Raw genomic sequence first — 23195 nt, 5'->3', positions numbered from 1 at the left:
CCAGAAACCGGTCCCCGGAAGCTTGTTTCCTTTCCAGTAAAGAATTGGCTTGGTAGTTTGGTCTGCCCCGTTCCCATGATGCACTGGGCCAGGGCCAGACTAATTTGCATGTAGCCAGGTTCTGAACTGGGATGGTGCAGTGAGCTAAAAAACGGTGATGGATCAAGCCCTGATCTCTTGACTGGGTATGAGTGTTCTGATTAACTCAGATACTCTGTCCATCACCACCCCCTTTTCTGAATCGTTTTTGGCCACTACAGGTGTGGCAGGGTATGCTCAGACATGAGTCCCTTGCTCACTGCACCATCAGGATTCAAGCAAGCTGGGCCGACGACGGCTGAAATGCCAGAAACCGGTCCCCGGAAGCTTGTTTCCTTTCCAGTAAAGAATTGGCTTGGTAGTTTGGTCTGCCCTGTTCCCATGATGCACTGGGCCAGGGCCAGACTAATTTGCATGTAGCCAGGTTCTGAACTGGGATGGTGCAGTGAGCTAAAAAACGGTGATGGATCAAGCCCTGATCCCTTGACTGGGTAGGAGTGTTCTGATTAACTCAGATACTCTGTCCATCACCACCCCTTTTTCTGAACTGTTTTTGGCCACTACAGGTGTGGCAGGGTATGCTCAGACATGAGTCCCTTGCTCACTGCAACATCAGGATTCAAGCAAGCCGGGCCGACGACGGCTGAAATGCCATAAACCGGTCCCCGGAAGCTTGTTTCCTTTTCAGTAAAGAATTGGCTTGGTAGTTTGGTCTGCCCTGTTCCCATGATGCACTGGGCCAGGGCCAGAATAATTTGCATGTAGCCAGGTTCTGAACTGGGATGGTGCAGTGAGCTAAAAAACGGTGATGGATCAAGCCCTGATCTCTTGACTGGGTAGGAGTGTTCTGATTAACTCAGATACTCTGTCTATCACCACCCCCTTTTCTGAATCGTTTTTGGCCACTACAGGTGTGGCAGGGTATGCTCAGACATAAGTCCCTTGCTCACTGCACCATCAGGATTCAAACAAGCCGGGCCGAAGATGGCTGAAATGCCAGAAACCGGTCCCCGGAAGCTTGTTTCCTTTCCAGTAAAGAATTGGCTTGGTAGTTTGGTCTGCCCTGTTCCCATGATGCACTGGGCCAGGGCCAGACTAATTTGCATGTAGCCAGGTTCTGAACTGGGATGGTGCAGTGAGCTAAAAAACGGTGATGGATCAAGCCCTGATCTCTTGACTGGGTAGGAGTGTTCTGATTAACTCAGATACTCTGTCCATCACCACCCCCTTTTCTGAATCATTTTTGGCCACTACAGGTGTGGCAGGGTATGCTCAGACATGAGTCCCTTGCTCACTGCACCATCAGGATTCAAGCAAGCCCGGCCGACGACGGCTGAAATGCCAGAAACCAGTCCCCGGAAGCTTGTTTCCTTTCCAGTAAAGAATTGGCTTGGTAGTTTGGTCTGCCCTGTTCCCATGATGCACTGGGCCAGGGCCAGACTAATTTGCATGTAGCCAGGTTCTGAACTGGGATGGTGCAGTGAGCTAAAAAATGGTGATGGATCAAGCCCTGATCTCTTGACTGGGTAGGAGGGTTCTGATTAACTCAGATGCTCTCTCCATCACCACCCCCTTTTCTGAATCGTTTTTGGCCACTACAGGTGTGGCAGGGTATGCTCAGACATGAGTCCCTTGCTCACTGCACCATCAGGATTCAAGCAAGCCGGGCCGGCGACGGCTGAAATGCCAGAAACCGGTCCCTGGAAGCTTGTTTCCTTTCCAGTAAAGAACTGGCTTGGTAGTTTGGTCTGCCCTGTTCCCATGATGCACTGGGCCAGGGCCAGACTATTTTGCATGTAGCCAGGTTCTGAACTGGGATGGTGCAGTGAGCTAAAAAACGGTGAAGGATCAAGCCCTGATCTCTTGACTGGGTAGGAGTGTTCTGATTAACTCAGATACTCTGTCCATCACCACCCCCTTTTCTGAATCGTTTTTGGCCACTACAGGTGTGGCAGGGTATGCTCAGACATGAGTCCCTTGCTCACTGCACCATCAGGATTCAAGCAAGCCGGGCCGACGACGGCTGAAATGCCAGAAACCAGTCCCCGGAAGCTTGTTTCCTTTCCAGTAAAGAATTGGCTTGGTAGTTTGGTCTGCCCTGTTCCCATGATGCACTGGGCCAGGGCCAGACTAATTTGCATGTAGCCAGGTTCTGAACTGGGATGGTGCAGTGAGCTAAAAAATGGTGATGGATCAAGCCCTGATCTCTTGACTGGGTAGGAGGGTTCTGATTAACTCAGATACTCTCTCCATCACCACCCCCTTTTCTGAATCGTTTTTGGCCACTACAGGTGTGGCAGGGTATGCTCAGACATGAGTCCCTTGCTCACTGCACCATCAGGATTCAAGCAAGCCGGGCCGACGACGGCTGAAATGCCAGAAACCAGTCCCCGGAAGCTTGTTTCCTTTCCAGTAAAGAATTGGCTTGGTAGTTTGGTCTGCCCTGTTCCCATGAAGCACTGGGCCAGGGCCAGACTAATTTGCATGTAGCCAGGTTCTGAACTGGGATGGTGCAGTGAGCTACAAAACGGTGATGGATCAAGCCCTGATCTCTTGACTGGGTAGGAGTGTTCTGATTAACTCAGATACTCTGTCCATCACCACCCCCTTTTCTGAATCGTTTTTGGCCACTACAGGTGTGGCAGGGTATGCTCAGACATGAGTCCCTTGCTCACTGCACCATCAGGATTCAAGCAAGCCGGGCCGACGACGCCTGAAATGCCAGAAACCGGTCCCCGGAAGCTTGTTTCCTTTCCAGTAAAGAATTGGCTTGGTAGTTTGGTCTGCCCCGTTCCCATGATGCACTGGGCCAGGGCCAGACTAATTTGCATGTAGCCAGGTTCTGAACTGGGATGGTGCAGTGAGCTAAAAAACGGTGATGGATCAAGCCCTGATCTCTTGACTGGGTATGAGTGTTCTGATTAACTCAGATACTCTGTCCATCACCACCCCCTTTTCTGAATCGTTTTTGGCCACTACAGGTGTGGCAGGGTATGCTCAGACATGAGTCCCTTGCTCACTGCACCATCAGGATTCAAGCAAGCTGGGCCGACGACGGCTGAAATGCCAGAAACCGGTCCCCGGAAGCTTGTTTCCTTTCCAGTAAAGAATTGGCTTGGTAGTTTGGTCTGCCCTGTTCCCATGATGCACTGGGCCAGGGCCAGACTAATTTGCATGTAGCCAGGTTCTGAACTGGGATGGTGCAGTGAGCTAAAAAACGGTGATGGATCAAGCCCTGATCCCTTGACTGGGTAGGAGTGTTCTGATTAACTCAGATACTCTGTCCATCACCACCCCTTTTTCTGAACTGTTTTTGGCCACTACAGGTGTGGCAGGGTATGCTCAGACATGAGTCCCTTGCTCACTGCAACATCAGGATTCAAGCAAGCCGGGCCGACGACGGCTGAAATGCCATAAACCGGTCCCCGGAAGCTTGTTTCCTTTTCAGTAAAGAATTGGCTTGGTAGTTTGGTCTGCCCTGTTCCCATGATGCACTGGGCCAGGGCCAGAATAATTTGCATGTAGCCAGGTTCTGAACTGGGATGGTGCAGTGAGCTAAAAAACGGTGATGGATCAAGCCCTGATCTCTTGACTGGGTAGGAGTGTTCTGATTAACTCAGATACTCTGTCTATCACCACCCCCTTTTCTGAATCGTTTTTGGCCACTACAGGTGTGGCAGGGTATGCTCAGACATAAGTCCCTTGCTCACTGCACCATCAGGATTCAAACAAGCCGGGCCGAAGATGGCTGAAATGCCAGAAACCGGTCCCCGGAAGCTTGTTTCCTTTCCAGTAAAGAATTGGCTTGGTAGTTTGGTCTGCCCTGTTCCCATGATGCACTGGGCCAGGGCCAGACTAATTTGCATGTAGCCAGGTTCTGAACTGGGATGGTGCAGTGAGCTAAAAAACGGTGATGGATCAAGCCCTGATCTCTTGACTGGGTAGGAGTGTTCTGATTAACTCAGATACTCTGTCCATCACCACCCCCTTTTCTGAATCATTTTTGGCCACTACAGGTGTGGCAGGGTATGCTCAGACATGAGTCCCTTGCTCACTGCACCATCAGGATTCAAGCAAGCCCGGCCGACGACGGCTGAAATGCCAGAAACCAGTCCCCGGAAGCTTGTTTCCTTTCCAGTAAAGAATTGGCTTGGTAGTTTGGTCTGCCCTGTTCCCATGATGCACTGGGCCAGGGCCAGACTAATTTGCATGTAGCCAGGTTCTGAACTGGGATGGTGCAGTGAGCTAAAAAATGGTGATGGATCAAGCCCTGATCTCTTGACTGGGTAGGAGGGTTCTGATTAACTCAGATGCTCTCTCCATCACCACCCCCTTTTCTGAATCGTTTTTGGCCACTACAGGTGTGGCAGGGTATGCTCAGACATGAGTCCCTTGCTCACTGCACCATCAGGATTCAAGCAAGCCGGGCCGACGACGGCTGAAATGCCAGAAACCAGTCCCCGGAAGCTTGTTTCCTTTCCAGTAAAGAATTGGCTTGGTAGTTTGGTCTGCCCTGTTCCCATGAAGCACTGGGCCAGGGCCAGACTAATTTGCATGTAGCCAGGTTCTGAACTGGGATGGTGCAGTGAGCTACAAAACGGTGATGGATCAAGCCCTGATCTCTTGACTGGGTAGGAGTGTTCTGATTAACTCAGATACTCTGTCCATCACCACCCCCTTTTCTGAATCGTTTTTGGCCACTACAGGTGTGGCAGGGTATGCTCAGACATGAGTCCCTTGCTCACTGCACCATCAGGATTCAAGCAAGCCGGGCCGACGACGCCTGAAATGCCAGAAACCGGTCCCCGGAAGCTTGTTTCCTTTCCAGTAAAGAATTGGCTTGGTAGTTTGGTCTGCCCTGTTCCCATGATGCACTGGGCCAGGGCCAGACTAATTTGCATGTAGCCAGGTTCTGAACTGGGATGGTGCAGTGAGCTAAAAAACGGTGATGGATCAAGCCCTGATCTCTTGACTGGGTATGAGTGTTCTGATTAACTCAGATACTCTGTCCATCACCACCCCCTTTTCTGAATCGTTTTTGGCCACTACAGGTGTGGCAGGGTATGCTCAGACATGAGTCCCTTGCTCACTGCACCATCAGGATTCAAGCAAGCTGGGCCGACGACGGCTGAAATGCCAGAAACCGGTCCCCGGAAGCTTGTTTCCTTTCCAGTAAAGAATTGGCTTGGTAGTTTGGTCTGCCCTGTTCCCATGATGCACTGGGCCAGGGCCAGACTAATTTGCATGTAGCCAGGTTCTGAACTGGGATGGTGCAGTGAGCTAAAAAACGGTGATGAATCAAGCCCTGATCTCTTGACTGGGTAGGAGTGTTCTGATTAAATTGGCTTGGTAGTTTGGTCTGCCCTGTTCCCATGATGCACTGGGCCAGGGCCAGACTAATTTGCATGTAGCCAGGTTCTGAACTGGGATGGTGCAGTGAGCTAAAAAACGGTGATGGATCAAGCCCTGATCTCTTGACTGGGTAGGAGTGTTCTGATTAACTCAGATACTCTGTCCATCACCACCCCCTTTTCTGAATCATTTTTGGCCACTACAGGTGTGGCAGGGTATGCTCAGACATGAGTCCCTTGCTCACTGCACCATCAGGATTCAAGCAAGCTGGGCCGACGACGGCTGAAATGCCAGAAACCGGTCCCCGGAAGCTTGTTTCCTTTCCAGTAAAGAATTGGCTTGGTAGTTTGGTCTGCCCTGTTCCCATGATGCACTGGGCCAGGGCCAGACTAATTTGCATGTAGCCAGGTTCTGAACTGGGATGGTGCAGTGAGCTAAAAAATGGTGATGGATCAAGCCCTGATCCCTTGACTGGGTAGGAGTGTTCTGATTAACTCAGATACTCTGTCCATCACCACCCCCTTTTCTGAATTGTTTTTGGCCACTACAGGTGTGGCAGGGTATGCTCAGACATGATTCCCTTGCTCACTGCAACATCAGGATTCAAGCAAGCCGGGCCGACGACGGCTGAAATGCCATAAACCGGTCCCCGGAAGCTTGTTTCCTTTTCAGTAAAGAATTGGCTTGGTAGTTTGGTCTGCCCTGTTCCCATGATGCACTGGGCCAGGGCCAGACTAATTTGCATGTAGCCAGGTTCTGAACTGGGATGGTGCAGTGAGCTAAAAAACGGTGATGGATCAAGCCCTGATCTCTTGACTGGGTAGGAGTGTTCTGATTAACTCAGATACTCTGTCCATCACCACCCCCTTTTCTGAATCGTTTTTGGCCACTACAGGTGTGGCAGGGTATGCTCAGACATGAGTCCCTTGCTCACTGCACCATCAGGATTCAAGCAAGCCCGGCCGACGACGGCTGAAATGCCAGAAACCAGTCCCCGGAAGCTTGTTTCCTTTCCAGTAAAGAATTGGCTTGGTAGTTTGGTCTGCCCTGTTCCCATGATGCACTGGGCCAGGGCCAGACTAATTTGCATGTAGCCAGGTTCTGAACTGGGATGGTGCAGTGAGCTAAAAAACGGTGATGGATCAAGCCCTGATCTCTTGACTGGGTAGGAGTGTTCTGATTAACTCAGATACTCTGTCCATCACCACCCCCTTTTCTGAATCATTTTTGGCCACTACAGGTGTGGCAGGGTATGCTCAGACATGAGTCCCTTGCTCACTGCACCATCAGGATTCAAGCAAGCCCGGCCGACGACGGCTGAAATGCCAGAAACCAGTCCCCGGAAGCTTGTTTCCTTTCCAGTAAAGAATTGGCTTGGTAGTTTGGTCTGCCCTGTTCCCATGATGCACTGGGCCAGGGCCAGACTAATTTGCATGTAGCCAGGTTCTGAACTGGGATGGTGCAGTGAGCTAAAAAATGGTGATGGATCAAGCCCTGATCTCTTGACTGGGTAGGAGGGTTCTGATTAACTCAGATGCTCTCTCCATCACCACCCCCTTTTCTGAATCGTTTTTGGCCACTACAGGTGTGGCAGGGTATGCTCAGACATGAGTCCCTTGCTCACTGCACCATCAGGATTCAAGCAAGCCCGGCCGACGACGGCTGAAATGCCAGAAACCAGTCCCCGGAAGCTTGTTTCCTTTCCAGTAAAGAATTGGCTTGGTAGTTTGGTCTGCCCTGTTCCCATGATGCACTGGGCCAGGGCCAGACTAATTTGCATGTAGCCAGGTTCTGAACTGGGATGGTGCAGTGAGCTACAAAACGGTGATGGATCAAGCCCTGATCTCTTGACTGGGTAGGAGTGTTCTGATTAACTCAGATACTCTGTCCATCACCACCCCCTTTTCTGAATCGTTTTTGGCCACTACAGGTGTGGCAGGGTATGCTCAGACATGAGTCCCTTGCTCACTGCACCATCAGGATTCAAGCAAGCCGGGCCGACGACGCCTGAAATGCCAGAAACCGGTCCCCGGAAGCTTGTTTCCTTTCCAGTAAAGAATTGGCTTGGTAGTTTGGTCTGCCCTGTTCCCATGATGCACTGGGCCAGGGCCAGACTAATTTGCATGTAGCCAGGTTCTGAACTGGGATGGTGCAGTGAGCTAAAAAACGGTGATGGATCAAGCCCTGATCTCTTGACTGGGTATGAGTGTTCTGATTAACTCAGATACTCTGTCCATCACCACCCCCTTTTCTGAATCGTTTTTGGCCACTACAGGTGTGGCAGGGTATGCTCAGACATGAGTCCCTTGCTCACTGCACCATCAGGATTCAAGCAAGCTGGGCCGACGACGGCTGAAATGCCAGAAACCGGTCCCCGGAAGCTTGTTTCCTTTCCAGTAAAGAATTGGCTTGGTAGTTTGGTCTGCCCTGTTCCCATGATGCACTGGGCCAGGGCCAGACTAATTTGCATGTAGCCAGGTTCTGAACTGGGATGGTGCAGTGAGCTAAAAAACGGTGATGAATCAAGCCCTGATCTCTTGACTGGGTAGGAGTGTTCTGATTAAATTGGCTTGGTAGTTTGGTCTGCCCTGTTCCCATGATGCACTGGGCCAGGGCCAGACTAATTTGCATGTAGCCAGGTTCTGAACTGGGATGGTGCAGTGAGCTAAAAAACGGTGATGGATCAAGCCCTGATCTCTTGACTGGGTAGGAGTGTTCTGATTAACTCAGATACTCTGTCCATCACCACCCCCTTTTCTGAATCATTTTTGGCCACTACAGGTGTGGCAGGGTATGCTCAGACATGAGTCCCTTGCTCACTGCACCATCAGGATTCAAGCAAGCTGGGCCGACGACGGCTGAAATGCCAGAAACCGGTCCCCGGAAGCTTGTTTCCTTTCCAGTAAAGAATTGGCTTGGTAGTTTGGTCTGCCCTGTTCCCATGATGCACTGGGCCAGGGCCAGACTAATTTGCATGTAGCCAGGTTCTGAACTGGGATGGTGCAGTGAGCTAAAAAATGGTGATGGATCAAGCCCTGATCCCTTGACTGGGTAGGAGTGTTCTGATTAACTCAGATACTCTGTCCATCACCACCCCCTTTTCTGAATTGTTTTTGGCCACTACAGGTGTGGCAGGGTATGCTCAGACATGAGTCCCTTGCTCACTGCAACATCAGGATTCAAGCAAGCCGGGCCGACGACGGCTGAAATGCCATAAACCGGTCCCCGGAAGCTTGTTTCCTTTTCAGTAAAGAATTGGCTTGGTAGTTTGGTCTGCCCTGTTCCCATGATGCACTGGGCCAGGGCCAGACTAATTTGCATGTAGCCAGGTTCTGAACTGGGATGGTGCAGTGAGCTAAAAAACGGTGATGGATCAAGCCCTGATCTCTTGACTGGGTAGGAGTGTTCTGATTAACTCAGATACTCTGTCCATCACCACCCCCTTTTCTGAATCGTTTTTGGCCACTACAGGTGTGGCAGGGTATGCTCAGACATGAGTCCCTTGCTCACTGCACCATCAGGATTCAAGCAAGCCCGGCCGACGATGGCTGAAATGCCAGAAACCGGTCCCCGGAAGCTTGTTTCCTTTCCAGTAAAGAATTGGCTTGGTAGTTTGGTCTGCCCTGTTCCCATGATGCACTGGGCCAGGGCCAGACTAATTTGCATGTAGCCAGGTTCTGAACTGGGATGGTGCAGTGAGCTAAAAAACGGTGATGGATCAAGCCCTGATCTCTTGACTGGGTAGGAGTGTTGTGATTAACTCAGATAGTCTGTCCGTCACCACCCCCTTTTCTGAATCGTTTTTGGCCACTACAGGTGTGGCAGGGTATGCTCAGACATGAGTCCCTTGCTCACTGCACCATCAGGATTCAAGCAAGCCGGGCCGACGACGGCTGAAATGCCAGAAACCGGTCCCCGGAAGCTTGTTTCCTTTCCAGTAAAGAATTGGCTTGGTAGTTTGGTCTGCCCTGTTCCCATGATGCACTGGGCCAGGGCCAGACTAATTTGCATGTAGCCAGGTTCTGAACTGGGATGGTGCAGTGAGCTAAAAAACGGTGATGGATCAAGCCCTGATCCCTTGACTGGGTAGGAGTGTTCTGATTAACTCAGATACTCTGTCCATCACCACCCCCTTTTCTGAATTGTTTTTGGCCACTACAGGTGTGGCAGGGTATGCTCAGACATGAGTCCCTTGCTCACTGCAACATCAGGATTCAAGCAAGCCGGGCCGACGACGGCTGAAGAGCCAGAAACCGGTCCCCGGAAGCTTGTTTCCTTTTCAGTAAAGAATTGGCTTGGTAGTTTGGTCTGCCCTGTTCCCATGATGCACTGGGCCAGGGCCAGACTAATTTGCATGTAGCCAGGTTCTGAACTGGGATGGTGCAGTGAGCTAAAAAACGGTGATGGATCAAGCCCTGATCTCTTGACTGGGTAGGAGTGTTCTGATTAACTCAGATACTCTGTCCATCACCACCCCCTTTTCTGAATCGTTTTTGGCCACTACAGGTGTGGCAGGGTATGCTCAGACATAAGTCCCTTGCTCACTGCACCATCAGGATTCAAACAAGCCGGGCCGACGATGGCTGAAATGCCAGAAACCGGTCCCCGGAAGCTTGTTTCCTTTCCAGTAAAGAATTGGCTTGGTAGTTTGGTCTGCCCTGTTCCCATGATGCAGTGGGCCAGGGCCAGACTAATTTGCATGTAGCCAGGTTCTGAACTGGGATGGTGCAGTGAGCTAAAAAACGGAGATGGATCAAGCCCTGATCTCTTGACTGGGTAGGAGTGTTCTGATTAACTCAGATACTCTGTCCATCACCACCCCCTTTTCTGAATCGTTTTTGGCCACTACAGGTGTGGCAGGGTATGCTCAGACATGAGTCCCTTGCTCACTGAACCATCAGGATTCAAGCAAGCCGGGCCGACGACGGCTGAAATGCCAGAAACCGGTCCCCGGAAGCTTGTTTCCTTTCCAGTAAAGAATTGGCTTGGTAGTTTGGTCTGCCCTGTTCCCATGATGCACTGGGCCAGGGCCAGACTAATTTGCATGTAGCCAGGTTCTGAACTGGGATGGTGCAGTGAGCTAAAAAACTTTGATGGATCAAGCCCTGATCTCTTGACTGGGTAGGAGTGTTCTGATTAACTCAGATACTCTGTCCATCACCACCCCCTTTTCTGAATCATTTTTGGCCACTACAGGTGTGGCAGGGTATGCTCAGACATGAGTCCCTTGCTCACTGCACCATCAGGATTTAAGCAAGCCGGGCCGACGACGGCTGAAATGCCAGAAACCAGTCCCCGGAAGCTTGTTTCCTTTCCAGTAAAGAATTGGCTTGGTAGTTTGGTCTGCCCTGTTCCCATGATGCACTGGGCCAGGGCCAGACTAATTTGCATGTAGCCAGGTTCTGAACTGGGATGGTGCAGTGAGCTAAAAAACGGTGATGGATCAAGCCCTGATCTCTTGACTGGGTAGGAATGTTCTGATTAACTCAGATACTCTGTCCATCACCACCCCCTTTTCTGAATCGTTTTTTGCCACTACAGGTGTGGCAGGGTATGCTCAGACATGAGTCCCTTGCTCACTGCAACATCAGGATTCAAGCAAGCCGGGCCAACGACGGCTGAAATGCCAGAAACCGGTCCCCGGAAGCTTGTTTCCTTTCCAGTAAAGAATTGGCTTGGTAGTTTGGTCTGCCCTGTTCCCATGATGCACTGGGCCAGGGCCAGACTAATTTGCATGTAGCCAGGTTCTGAACTGGGATGGTGCAGTGAGCTAAAAAACAGTGATGGATCAAGCCCTGATCTCTTGACTGGGTAGGAGTGTTCTGATTAACTCAAATACTCTGACCATCACCACCCCCTTTTCTGAATCGTTTTTGGCCACTACAGGTGTGGCAGGGTATGCTCAGACATGAGTCCCTTGCTCACTGCACCATCAGGATTCAAGCAAGCCGGGCCGACGATGGCTGAAATGCCAGAAACCGATCCCAGGAAGCTTGTTTCCTTTCCAGTAAAGAATTGGCTTGGTAGTTTGGTCTTCCCTGTTCCCATGATGCACTGGGCCAGGGCCAGACTAATTTGCATGTAGCCAGGTTCTGAACTGGGATGGTGCAGTGAGCTAAAAAACGGTGAAGGATCAAGCCCTGATCTCTTGACTGGGTAGGAGTGTTCTGATTAACTCAGATACTCTGTCCATCACCACCCCCTTTTCTGAATCGTTTTTGGCCACTACAGGTGTGGCAGGGTATGCTCAGACATGAGTCCCTTGCTCACTGCACCATCAGGATTCAAGCAAGCCGGGCCGACGACGGCTGAAATGCCAGAAACCGGTCCCCAGAAGCTTGTTTCCTTTCCAGTAAAGAATTGGCTTGGTAGTTTGGTCTGCCCTGTTCCCATGATGCACTGGGCCAGGGCCAGACTAATTTGCATGTAGCCAGGTTCTGAACTGGGATGGTGCAGTGAGCTAAAAAACGGTGATGGATCAAGCCCTGATCTCTTGACTGGGTAGGAGGGTTCTGATTAACTCAGATACTCTGTCCATCACCACCCCCTTTTCTGAATCGTTTTTGGCCACTACAGGTGTGGCAGGGTATGCTCAGACATGAGTCCCTTGCTCACTGCACCATCAGGATTCAAGCAAGCCGGGCCGACGACGGCTGAAATGCCAGAAACCAGTCCCCGGAAGCTTGTTTCCTTTCCAGTAAAGAATTGGCTTGGTAGTTTGGTCTGCCCTGTTCCCATGATGCACTGGGCCAGGGCCAGACTAATTTGCATGTAGCCAGGTTCTGAACTGGGATGGTGCAGTGAGCTACAAAACGGTGATGGATCAAGCCCTGATCTCTTGACTGGGTAGGAGTGTTCTGATTAACTCAGATACTCTGTCCATCACCACCCCCTTTTCTGAATCGTTTTTGGCCACTACAGGTGTGGCAGGGTATGCTCAGACATGAGTCCCTTGCTCACTGCACCATCAGGATTCAAGCAAGCCAGGCCGACGACGGCTGAAATGCCAGAAACCGGTCCCTGGAAGCTTGTTTCCTTTCCAGTAAAGAACTGGCTTGGTAGTTTGGTCTGCCCTGTTCCCATGATGCACTGGGCCAGGGCCAGACTAATTTGCATGTAGCCAGGTTCTGAACTGGGATGGTGCAGTGAGCTAAAAAACGGTGATGGATCAAGCCCTGATCTCTTGACTGGGTAGGAGTGTTCTGATTAACTCAGATACTCTGTCCATCACCACCCCCTTTTCTGAATCGTTTTTGGCCACTACAGGTGTGGCAGGGTATGCTCAGACATGAGTCCCTTGCTCACTGCACCATCAGGATTCAAGCAAGCCGGGCCGACGACGGCTGAAATGCCAGAAACCGGTCCCCAGAAGCTTGTTTCCTTTCCAGTAAAGAATTGGCTTGGTAGTTTGGTCTGCCCTGTTCCCATGAGGCACTGGGCCAGGGCCAGACTAATTTGCATGTAGCCAGGTTCTGAACTGGGATGGTGCAGTGAGCTAAAAAACAGTGATGGATCAAGCCCTGATCTCTTGACTGGGTAGGAGTGTTCTGATTAACTCAAATACTCTGACCATCACCACCCCCTTTTCTGAATCGTTTTTGGCCACTACAGGTGTGGCAGGGTATGCTCAGACATGAGTCCCTTGCTCACTGCACCATCAGGATTCAAGCAAGCCGGGCCGACGATGGCTGAAATGCCAGAAACCGGTCCCAGGAAGCTTGTTTCCTTTCCAGTAAAGAATTGGCTTGGTAGTTTGGTCTGCCCTGTTCCCATGATGCACTGGGCCAGGGCCAGACTAATTTGCATGTAGCCAGGTTCTGAACTGGGATGGTGCAGTGAGCTAAAAAACGGTGATGGATCAAGCCCTGATCTCTTGACTGGGTAGGAGGGTTCTGATTAACTCAGATACTCTGTCCATCACCACCCCCTTTTCTGAATCGTTTTTGGCCACTACAGGTGTGGCAGGGTATGCTCAGACATGAGTCCCTTGCTCACTGCACCATCAGGATTCAAGCAAGCCGGGCCGACGACTGCTGAAATGCCAGAAACCAGTCCCCGGAAGCTTGTTTCCTTTCCAGTAAAGAATTGGCTTGGTAGTTTGGTCTGCCCTGTTCCCATGATGCACTGGGCCAGGGCCAGACTAATTTGCATGTAGCCAGGTTCTGAACTGGGATGGTGCAGTGAGCTACAAAACGGTGATGGATCAAGCCCTGATCTCTTGACTGGGTAGGAGTGTTCTGATTAACTCAGATACTCTGTCCATCACCACCCCCTTTTCTGAATCGTTTTTGGCCACTACAGGTGTGGCAGGGTATGCTCAGACATGAGTCCCTTGCTCACTGCACCATCAGGATTCAAGCAAGCCAGGCCGACGACGGCTGAAATGCCAGAAACCGGTCCCTGGAAGCTTGTTTCCTTTCCAGTAAAGAACTGGCTTGGTAGTTTGGTCTGCCCTGTTCCCATGATGCACTGGGCCAGGGCCAGACTAATTTGCATGTAGCCAGGTTCTGAACTGGGATGGTGCAGTGAGCTAAAAAACGGTGATGGATCAAGCCCTGATCTCTTGACTGGGTAGGAGTGTTCTGATTAACTCAGATACTCTGTCCATCACCACCCCCTTTTCTGAATCGTTTTTGGCCACTACAGGTGTGGCAGGGTATGCTCAGACATGAGTCCCTTGCTCACTGCGCCATCAGGATTCAAGCAAGCCGGGCCGACGACGGCTGAAATGCCAGAAACCGGTCCCCGGAAGCTTGTTTCCTTTCTAGTAAAGAATTGGCTTGGTAGTTTGGTCTGCCCTGTTCCCATGATGCACTGGGCCAGGGACAGACTAATTTGCATGTAGCCAGGTTCTGAACTGGGATGGTGCAGTGAGCTAAAAAACAGTGATGGATCAAGCCCTGATCTCTTGACTGGGTAGGAGTGTTCTGATTAACTCAAATACTCTGACCATCACCACCCCCTTTTCTGAATCGTTTTTGGCCACTACAGGTGTGGCAGGGTATGCTCAGACATGAGTCCCTTGCTCACTGCACCATCAGGATTCAAGCAAGCTGGGCCGACGATGGCTGAAATGCCAGAAACCGGTCCCAGGAAGCTTGTTTCCTTTCCAGTAAAGAATTGGCTTGGTAGTTTGGTCTGCCCTGTTCCCATGATGCACTGGGCCAGGGCCAGACTAATTTGCATGTAGCCAGGTTCTGAACTGGGATGGTGCAGTGAGCTAAAAAACGGTGAAGGATCAAGCCCTGATCTCTTGACTGGGTAGGAGTGTTCTGATTAACTCAGATACTCTGTCCATCACCACCCCCTTTTCTGAATCGTTTTTGGCCACTACAGGTGTGGCAGGGTATGCTCAGACATGAGTCCCTTGCTCACTGCACCATCAGGATTCAAGCAAGCCGGGCCGGCGACGGCTGAAATGCCAGAAACCGGTCCCTGGAAGCTTGTTTCCTTTCCAGTAAAGAACTGGCTTGGTAGTTTGGTCTGCCCTGTTCCCATGATGCACTGGGCCAGGGCCAGACTATTTTGCATGTAGCCAGGTTCTGAACTGGGATGGTGCAGTGAGCTAAAAAACGGTGAAGGATCAAGCCCTGATCTCTTGACTGGGTAGGAGTGTTCTGATTAACTCAGATACTCTGTCCATCACCACCCCCTTTTCTGAATCGTTTTTGGCCACTACAGGTGTGGCAGGGTATGCTCAGACATGAGTCCCTTGCTCACTGCACCATCAGGATTCAAGCAAGCCGGGCCGACGACGGCTGAAATGCCAGAAACCAGTCCCCGGAAGCTTGTTTCCTTTCCAGTAAAGAATTGGCTTGGTAGTTTGGTCTGCCCTGTTCCCATGATGCACTGGGCCAGGGCCAGACTAATTTGCATGTAGCCAGGTTCTGAACTGGGATGGTGCAGTGAGCTAAAAAATGGTGATGGATCAAGCCCTGATCTCTTGACTGGGTAGGAGGGTTCTGATTAACTCAGATACTCTCTCCATCACCACCCCCTTTTCTGAATCGTTTTTGGCCACTACAGGTGTGGCAGGGTATGCTCAGACATGAGTCCCTTGCTCACTGCACCATCAGGATTCAAGCAAGCCGGGCCGACGACGGCTGAAATGCCAGAAACCAGTCCCCGGAAGCTTGTTTCCTTTCCAGTAAAGAATTGGCTTGGTAGTTTGGTCTGCCCTGTTCCCATGAAGCACTGGGCCAGGGCCAGACTAATTTGCATGTAGCCAGGTTCTGAACTGGGATGGTGCAGTGAGCTACAAAACGGTGATGGATCAAGCCCTGATCTCTTGACTGGGTAGGAGTGTTCTGATTAACTCAGATACTCTGTCCATCACCACCCCCTTTTCTGAATCGTTTTTGGCCACTACAGGTGTGGCAGGGTATGCTCAGACATGAGTCCCTTGCTCACTGCACCATCAGGATTCAAGCAAGCCGGGCCGACGACGCCTGAAATGCCAGAAACCGGTCCCCGGAAGCTTGTTTCCTTTCCAGTAAAGAATTGGCTTGGTAGTTTGGTCTGCCCCGTTCCCATGATGCACTGGGCCAGGGCCAGACTAATTTGCATGTAGCCAGGTTCTGAACTGGGATGGTGCAGTGAGCTAAAAAACGGTGATGGATCAAGCCCTGATCTCTTGACTGGGTATGAGTGTTCTGATTAACTCAGATACTCTGTCCATCACCACCCCCTTTTCTGAATCGTTTTTGGCCACTACAGGTGTGGCAGGGTATGCTCAGACATGAGTCCCTTGCTCACTGCACCATCAGGATTCAAGCAAGCTGGGCCGACGACGGCTGAAATGCCAGAAACCGGTCCCCGGAAGCTTGTTTCCTTTCCAGTAAAGAATTGGCTTGGTAGTTTGGTCTGCCCTGTTCCCATGATGCACTGGGCCAGGGCCAGACTAATTTGCATGTAGCCAGGTTCTGAACTGGGATGGTGCAGTGAGCTAAAAAACGGTGATGGATCAAGCCCTGATCCCTTGACTGGGTAGGAGTGTTCTGATTAACTCAGATACTCTGTCCATCACCACCCCCTTTTCTGAACTGTTTTTGGCCACTACAGGTGTGGCAGGGTATGCTCAGACATGAGTCCCTTGCTCACTGCAACATCAGGATTCAAGCAAGCCGGGCCGACGACGGCTGAAATGCCATAAACCGGTCCCCGGAAGCTTGTTTCCTTTTCAGTAAAGAATTGGCTTGGTAGTTTGGTCTGCCCTGTTCCCATGATGCACTGGGCCAGGGCCAGAATAATTTGCATGTAGCCAGGTTCTGAACTGGGATGGTGCAGTGAGCTAAAAAACGGTGATGGATCAAGCCCTGATCTCTTGACTGGGTAGGAGTGTTCTGATTAACTCAGATACTCTGTCTATCACCACCCCCTTTTCTGAATCGTTTTTGGCCACTACAGGTGTGGCAGGGTATGCTCAGACATAAGTCCCTTGCTCACTGCACCATCAGGATTCAAACAAGCCGGGCCGAAGATGGCTGAAATGCCAGAAACCGGTCCCCGGAAGCTTGTTTCCTTTCCAGTAAAGAATTGGCTTGGTAGTTTGGTCTGCCCTGTTCCCATGATGCACTGGGCCAGGGCCAGACTAATTTGCATGTAGCCAGGTTCTGAACTGGGATGGTGCAGTGAGCTAAAAAACGGTGATGGATCAAGCCCTGATCTCTTGACTGGGTAGGAGTGTTCTGATTAACTCAGATACTCTGTCCATCACCACCCCCTTTTCTGAATCATTTTTGGCCACTACAGGTGTGGCAGGGTATGCTCAGACATGAGTCCCTTGCTCACTGCACCATCAGGATTCAAGCAAGCCCGGCCGACGATGGCTGAAATGCCAGAAACCGGTCCCCGGAAGCTTGTTTCCTTTCCAGTAAAGAATTGGCTTGGTAGTTTGGTCTGCCCTGTTCCCATGATGCACTGGGCCAGGGCCAGACTAATTTGCATGTAGCCAGGTTCTGAACTGGGATGGTGCAGTGAGCTAAAAAACGGTGATGGATCAAGCCCTGATCTCTTGACTGGGTAGGAGTGTTGTGATTAACTCAGATACTCTGTCCATCACCACCCCCTTTTCTGAATCGTTTTTGGCCACTACAGGTGTGGCAGGGTATGCTCAGACATGAGTCCCTTGCTCACTGCACCATCAGGATTCAAGCAAGCCGGGCCGACGACGGCTGAAATGCCAGAAACCGGTCCCCGGAAGCTTGTTTCCTTTCCAGTAAAGAATTGGCTTGGTAGTTTGGTCTGCCCTGTTCCCATGATGCACTGGGCCAGGGCCAGACTAATTTGCATGTAGCCAGGTTCTGAACTGGGATGGTGCAGTGAGCTAAAAAACGGTGATGGATCAAGCCCTGATCCCTTGACTGGGTAGGAGTGTTCTGATTAACTCAGATACTCTGTCCATCACCACCCCCTTTTCTGAATTGTTTTTGGCCACTACAGGTGTGGCAGGGTATGCTCAGACATGAGTCCCTTGCTCACTGCAACATCAGGATTCAAGCAAGCCGGGCCGACGACGGCTGAAGAGCCAGAAACCGGTCCCCGGAAGCTTGTTTCCTTTTCAATAAAGAATTGGCTTGGTAGTTTGGTCTGCCCTGTTCCCATGATGCACTGGGCCAGGGCCAGACTAATTTGCATGTAGCCAGGTTCTGAACTGGGATGGTGCAGTGAGCTAAAAAATGGTGATGGATCAAGCCCTGATCTCTTGACTGGGTAGGAGTGGTCTGATTAACTCAGATACTCTGTCCATCACCACCCCCTTTTCTGAATCGTTTTTTGCCACTACAGGTGTGGCAGGGTATGCTCAGACATGAGTCCCTTGCTCACTGCAACATCAGGATTCAAGCAAGCCGGGCCGACAACGGCTGAAATGCCAGAAACCGGTCCCCGGAAGCTTGTTTCCTTTCCAGTAAAGAATTGGCTTGGTAGTTTGGTCTGCCCTGTTCCCATGATGCACTGGGCCAGGGCCAGACTAATTTGCATGTAGCCAGGTTCTGAACTGGGATGGTGCAGTGAGCTAAAAAACAGTGATGGATCAAGCCCTGATCTCTTGACTGGGTAGGAGTGTTCTGATTAACTCAAATACTCTGACCATCACCACCCCCTTTTCTGAATCGTTTTTGGCCACTACAGGTGTGGCAGGGTATGCTCAGACATGAGTCCCTTGCTCACTGCACCATCAGGATTCAAGCAAGCCGGGCCGACGATGGCTGAAATGCCAGAAACCGATCCCAGGAAGCTTGTTTCCTTTCCAGTAAAGAATTGGCTTGGTAGTTTGGTCTTCCCTGTTCCCATGATGCACTGGGCCAGGCCAGACTAATTTGCATGTAGCCAGGTTCTGAACTGGGATGGTGCAGTGAGCTAAAAAACGGTGAAGGATCAAGCCCTGATCTCTTGACTGGGTAGGAGTGTTCTGATTAACTCAGAAACTCTGTCCATCACCACCCCCTTTTCTGAATCGTTTTTGGCCACTACAGGTGTGGCAGGGTATGCTCAGACATGAGTCCCTTGCTCACTGCACCATCAGGATTCAAGCAAGCTGGGCCGACGACGGCTGAAGAGCCAGAAACCGGTCCCCGGAAGCTTGTTTCCTTTTCAATAAAGAATTGGCTTGGTAGTTTGGTCTGCCCTGTTCCCATGATGCACTGGGCCAGGGCCAGACTAATTTGCATGTAGCCAGGTTCTGAACTGGGATGGTGCAGTGAGCTAAAAAATGGTGATGGATCAAGCCCTGATCTCTTGACTGGGTAGGAGTGGTCTGATTAACTCAGATACTCTGTCCATCACCACCCCCTTTTCTGAATCGTTTTTTGCCACTACAGGTGTGGCAGGGTATGCTCAGACATGAGTCCCTTGCTCACTGCAACATCAGGATTCAAGCAAGCCGGGCCGACAACGGCTGAAATGCCAGAAACCGGTCCCCGGAAGATTGTTTCCTTTCCAGTAAAGAATTGGCTTGGTAGTTTGGTCTGCCCTGTTCCCATGATGCACTGGGCCAGGGCCAGACTAATTTGCATGTAGCCAGGTTCTGAACTGGGATGGTGCAGTGAGCTAAAAAACAGTGATGGATCAAGCCCTGATCTCTTGACTGGGTAGGAGTGTTCTGATTAACTCAAATACTCTGACCATCACCACCCCCTTTTCTGAATCGTTTTTGGCCACTACAGGTGTGGCAGGGTATGCTCAGACATGAGTCCCTTGCTCACTGCACCATCAGGATTCAAGCAAGCCGGGCCGACGATGGCTGAAATGCCAGAAACCGATCCCAGGAAGCTTGTTTCCTTTCCAGTAAAGAATTGGCTTGGTAGTTTGGTCTTCCCTGTTCCCATGATGCACTGGGCCAGGCCAGACTAATTTGCATGTAGCCAGGTTCTGAACTGGGATGGTGCAGTGAGCTAAAAAACGGTGAAGGATCAAGCCCTGATCTCTTGACTGGGTAGGAGTGTTCTGATTAACTCAGAAACTCTGTCCATCACCACCCCCTTTTCTGAATCGTTTTTGGCCACTACAGGTGTGGCAGGGTATGCTCAGACATGAGTCCCTTGCTCACTGCACCATCAGGATTCAAGCAAGCTGGGCCGACGACGGCTGAAATGCCAGAAACCGGTCCCCGGAAGCTTGTTTCCTTTCCAGTAAAGAATTGGCTTGGTAGTTTGGTCTGCCCTGTTCCCATGATGCACTGGGCCAGGGCCAGACTAATTTGCATGTAGCCAGGTTCTGAACTGGGATGGTGCAGTGAGCTAAAAAACAGTGATGGATCAAGCCCTGATCTCTTGACTGGGTAGGAGTGTTCTGATTAACTCAAATACTCTGACCATCACCACCCCCTTTTCTGAATCGTTTTTGGCCACTACAGGTGTGGCAGGGTATGCTCAGACATGAGTCCCTTGCTCACTGCACCATCAGGATTCAAGCAAGCCGGGCCGACGATGGCTGAAATGCCAGAAACCGGTCCCAGGAAGCTTGTTTCCTTTCCAGTAAAGAATTGGCTTGGTAGTTTGGTCTGCCCTGTTCCCATGATGCACTGGGCCAGGGCCAGACTAATTTGCATGTAGCCAGGTTCTGAACTGGGATGGTGCAGTGAGCTAAAAAACGGTGATGGATCAAGCCCTGATCTCTTGACTGGGTAGGAGTGTTCTGATTAACTCAGATACTCTGTCCATCACCACCCCCTTTTCTGAATCGTTTTTGGCCACTACAGGTGTGGCAGGGTATGCTCAGACATGAGTCCCTTGCTCACTGCACCATCAGGATTCAAGCAAGCCGGGCCGACGACGCCTGAAATGCCAGAAACCGGTCCCCGGAAGCTTGTTTCCTTTCCAGTAAAGAATTGGCTTGGTAGTTTGGTCTGCCCTGTTCACATGATGCACTGGGCCAGGGTCAGACTAATTTGCATGTAGCCAGGTTCTGAACTGGGATGGTGCAGTGAGCTAAAAAACGGTGATGGATCAATCCCTGATCTCTTGACTGGGTAGGAGTGTTCTGATTAACTCAGATACTCTGTCCATCACCACCCCCTTTTCTGAATCGTTTTTGGCCACTACAGGTGTGGCAGGGTATGCTCAGACATGAGTCCCTTGCTCACTGCAACATCAGGATTCAAGCAAGCCGGGCCGACGACGGCTGAAATGCCAGAAACCGGTCCCCGGAAGCTTGTTTCCTTTTCAGTAAAGAATTGGCTTGGTAGTTTGGTCTTCCCTGTTCCCATGATGCACTGGGCCAGGGCCAGACTAATTTGCATGTAGCCAGGTTCTGAACTGGGATGGTGCAGTGAGCTAAAAAACGGTGATGGATCAAGCCCTGATCTCTTGACTGGGTAGGAGTGTTCTGATTAACTCAGATACTCTGTCCATCACCACCCCCTTTTCTGAATCGTTTTTGGCCACTACAGTTGTGGCAGGGTATGCTCAGACATAAGTCCCTTGCTCACTGCACCATCAGGATTCAAACAAGCCGGGCCGACGATGGCTGAAATGCCAGAAACCGGTCCCCGGAAGCTTGTTTCCTTTCCAGTAAAGAATTGGCTTGGTAGTTTGGTCTGCCCTGTTCCCATGATGCACTGGGCCAGGGCCAGACTAATTTGCATGTAGCCAGGTTCTGAACTGGGATGGTGCAGTGAGCTAAAAAACGGTGATGGATCAAGCCCTGATCTCTTGACTGGGTAGGAGTGTTGTGATTAACTCAGATACTCTGTCCATCACCACCCCCTTTTCTGAATCGTTTTTGGCCACTACAGGTGTGGCAGGGTATGCTCAGACATGAGTCCCTTGCTCACTGCACCATCAGGATTCAAGCAAGCCGGGCCGACGACGCCTGAAATGCCAGAAACCGGTCCCCGGAAGCTTGTTTCCTTTCCAGTAAAGAATTGGCTTGGTAGTTTGGTCTGCCCTGTTCACATGATGCACTGGGCCAGGGTCAGACTAATTTGCATGCAGCCAGGTTCTGAACTGGGATGGTGCAGTGAGCTAAAAAACGGTGATGGATCAAGCCCTGATCTCTTGACTGGGTAGGAGTGTTCTGATTAACTCAGATACTCTGTCCATCACCACCCCCTTTTCTGAATTGTTTTTGGCCACTACAGGTGTGGCAGGGTATGCTCAGACATGAGTCTCTTGCTCACTGCAACATCAGGATTCAAGCAAGCTTTGCCGACGACGGCTGAAATGCCAGAAACCGGTCCCCGGAAGCTTGTTTCCTTTTCAGTAAAGAATTGGCTTGGTAGTTTGGTCTGCCCTGTTCCCATGATGCACTGGGCCAGGGCCAGACTAATTTGCATGTAGCCAGGTTCTGAACTGGGATGGTGCAGTGAGCTAAAAAACGGTGATGGATCAAGCCCTGATCTCTTGACTGGGTAGGAGTGTTCTGATTAACTCAGATACTCTGTCCATCACCACCCCCTTTTCTGAATCATTTTTGGCCACTACAGGTGTGGCAGGGTATGCTCAGACATAAGTCCCTTGCTCACTGCACCATCAGGATTCAAACAAGCCGGGACGACGATGGCTGAAATGCCAGAAACCGGTCCCCGGAAGCTTGTTTCCTTTCCAGTAAAGAATTGGCTTGGTAGTTTGGTCTGCCCTGTTCCCATGATGCACTGGGCCAGGGCCAGACTAATTTGCATGTAGCCAGGTTCTGAACTGGGATGGTGCAGTGAGCTAAAAAACGGTGATGGATCAAGCCCTGATCTCTTGACTGGGTAGGAGTGTTCTGATTAACTCAGATACTCTGTCCATCACCACCCCCTTTTCTGAATCGTTTTTGGCCACTACAGGTGTGGCAGGGTATGCTCAGACATGAGTCCCTTGCTCACTGCACCATCAGGATTCAAGCAAGCCGGGCCGACGGCTGAAATGCCAGAAACCGGTCCCCGGAACCTTGTTTCCTTTCCAGTAAAGAATTGGCTTGGTAGTTTGGTCTGCCCTGTTCCCATGATGCACTGGGCCAGGGCCAGACTAATTTGCATGTAGCCAGGTTCTGAACTGGGATGGTGCAGTGAGCTAAAAAACGGTGATGGATCAAGCCCTGATCTCTTGACTGGGTAGGAGTGTTCTGATTAACTCAGATACTCTGTCCATCACCACCCCCTTTTCGGAATTGTTTTTGGCCACTACAGGTGTGGCAGGGTATGCTCAGACATGAGTCCCTTGCTCACTGCACCATCAGGATTCAAGCAAGCCAGGCCGACAACGGCTGAAATGCCAGAAACCGGTCCCTGGAAGCTTGTTTCCTTTCCAGTAAAGAACTGGCTTGGTAGTTTGGTCTGCCCTGTTCCCATGATGCACTGGGCCAGGGTCAGACTAATTTGC

This window comes from Lissotriton helveticus, chromosome 1_1 (assembly GCF_964261635.1).
Source record: "Lissotriton helveticus chromosome 1_1, aLisHel1.1, whole genome shotgun sequence".
NCBI classification, from domain to species: Eukaryota; Metazoa; Chordata; class Amphibia; order Caudata; family Salamandridae; genus Lissotriton; species Lissotriton helveticus.
The sequence above is the reverse complement of the archived record's forward strand: the minus strand, read 5'-3'. Positions refer to the sequence as shown.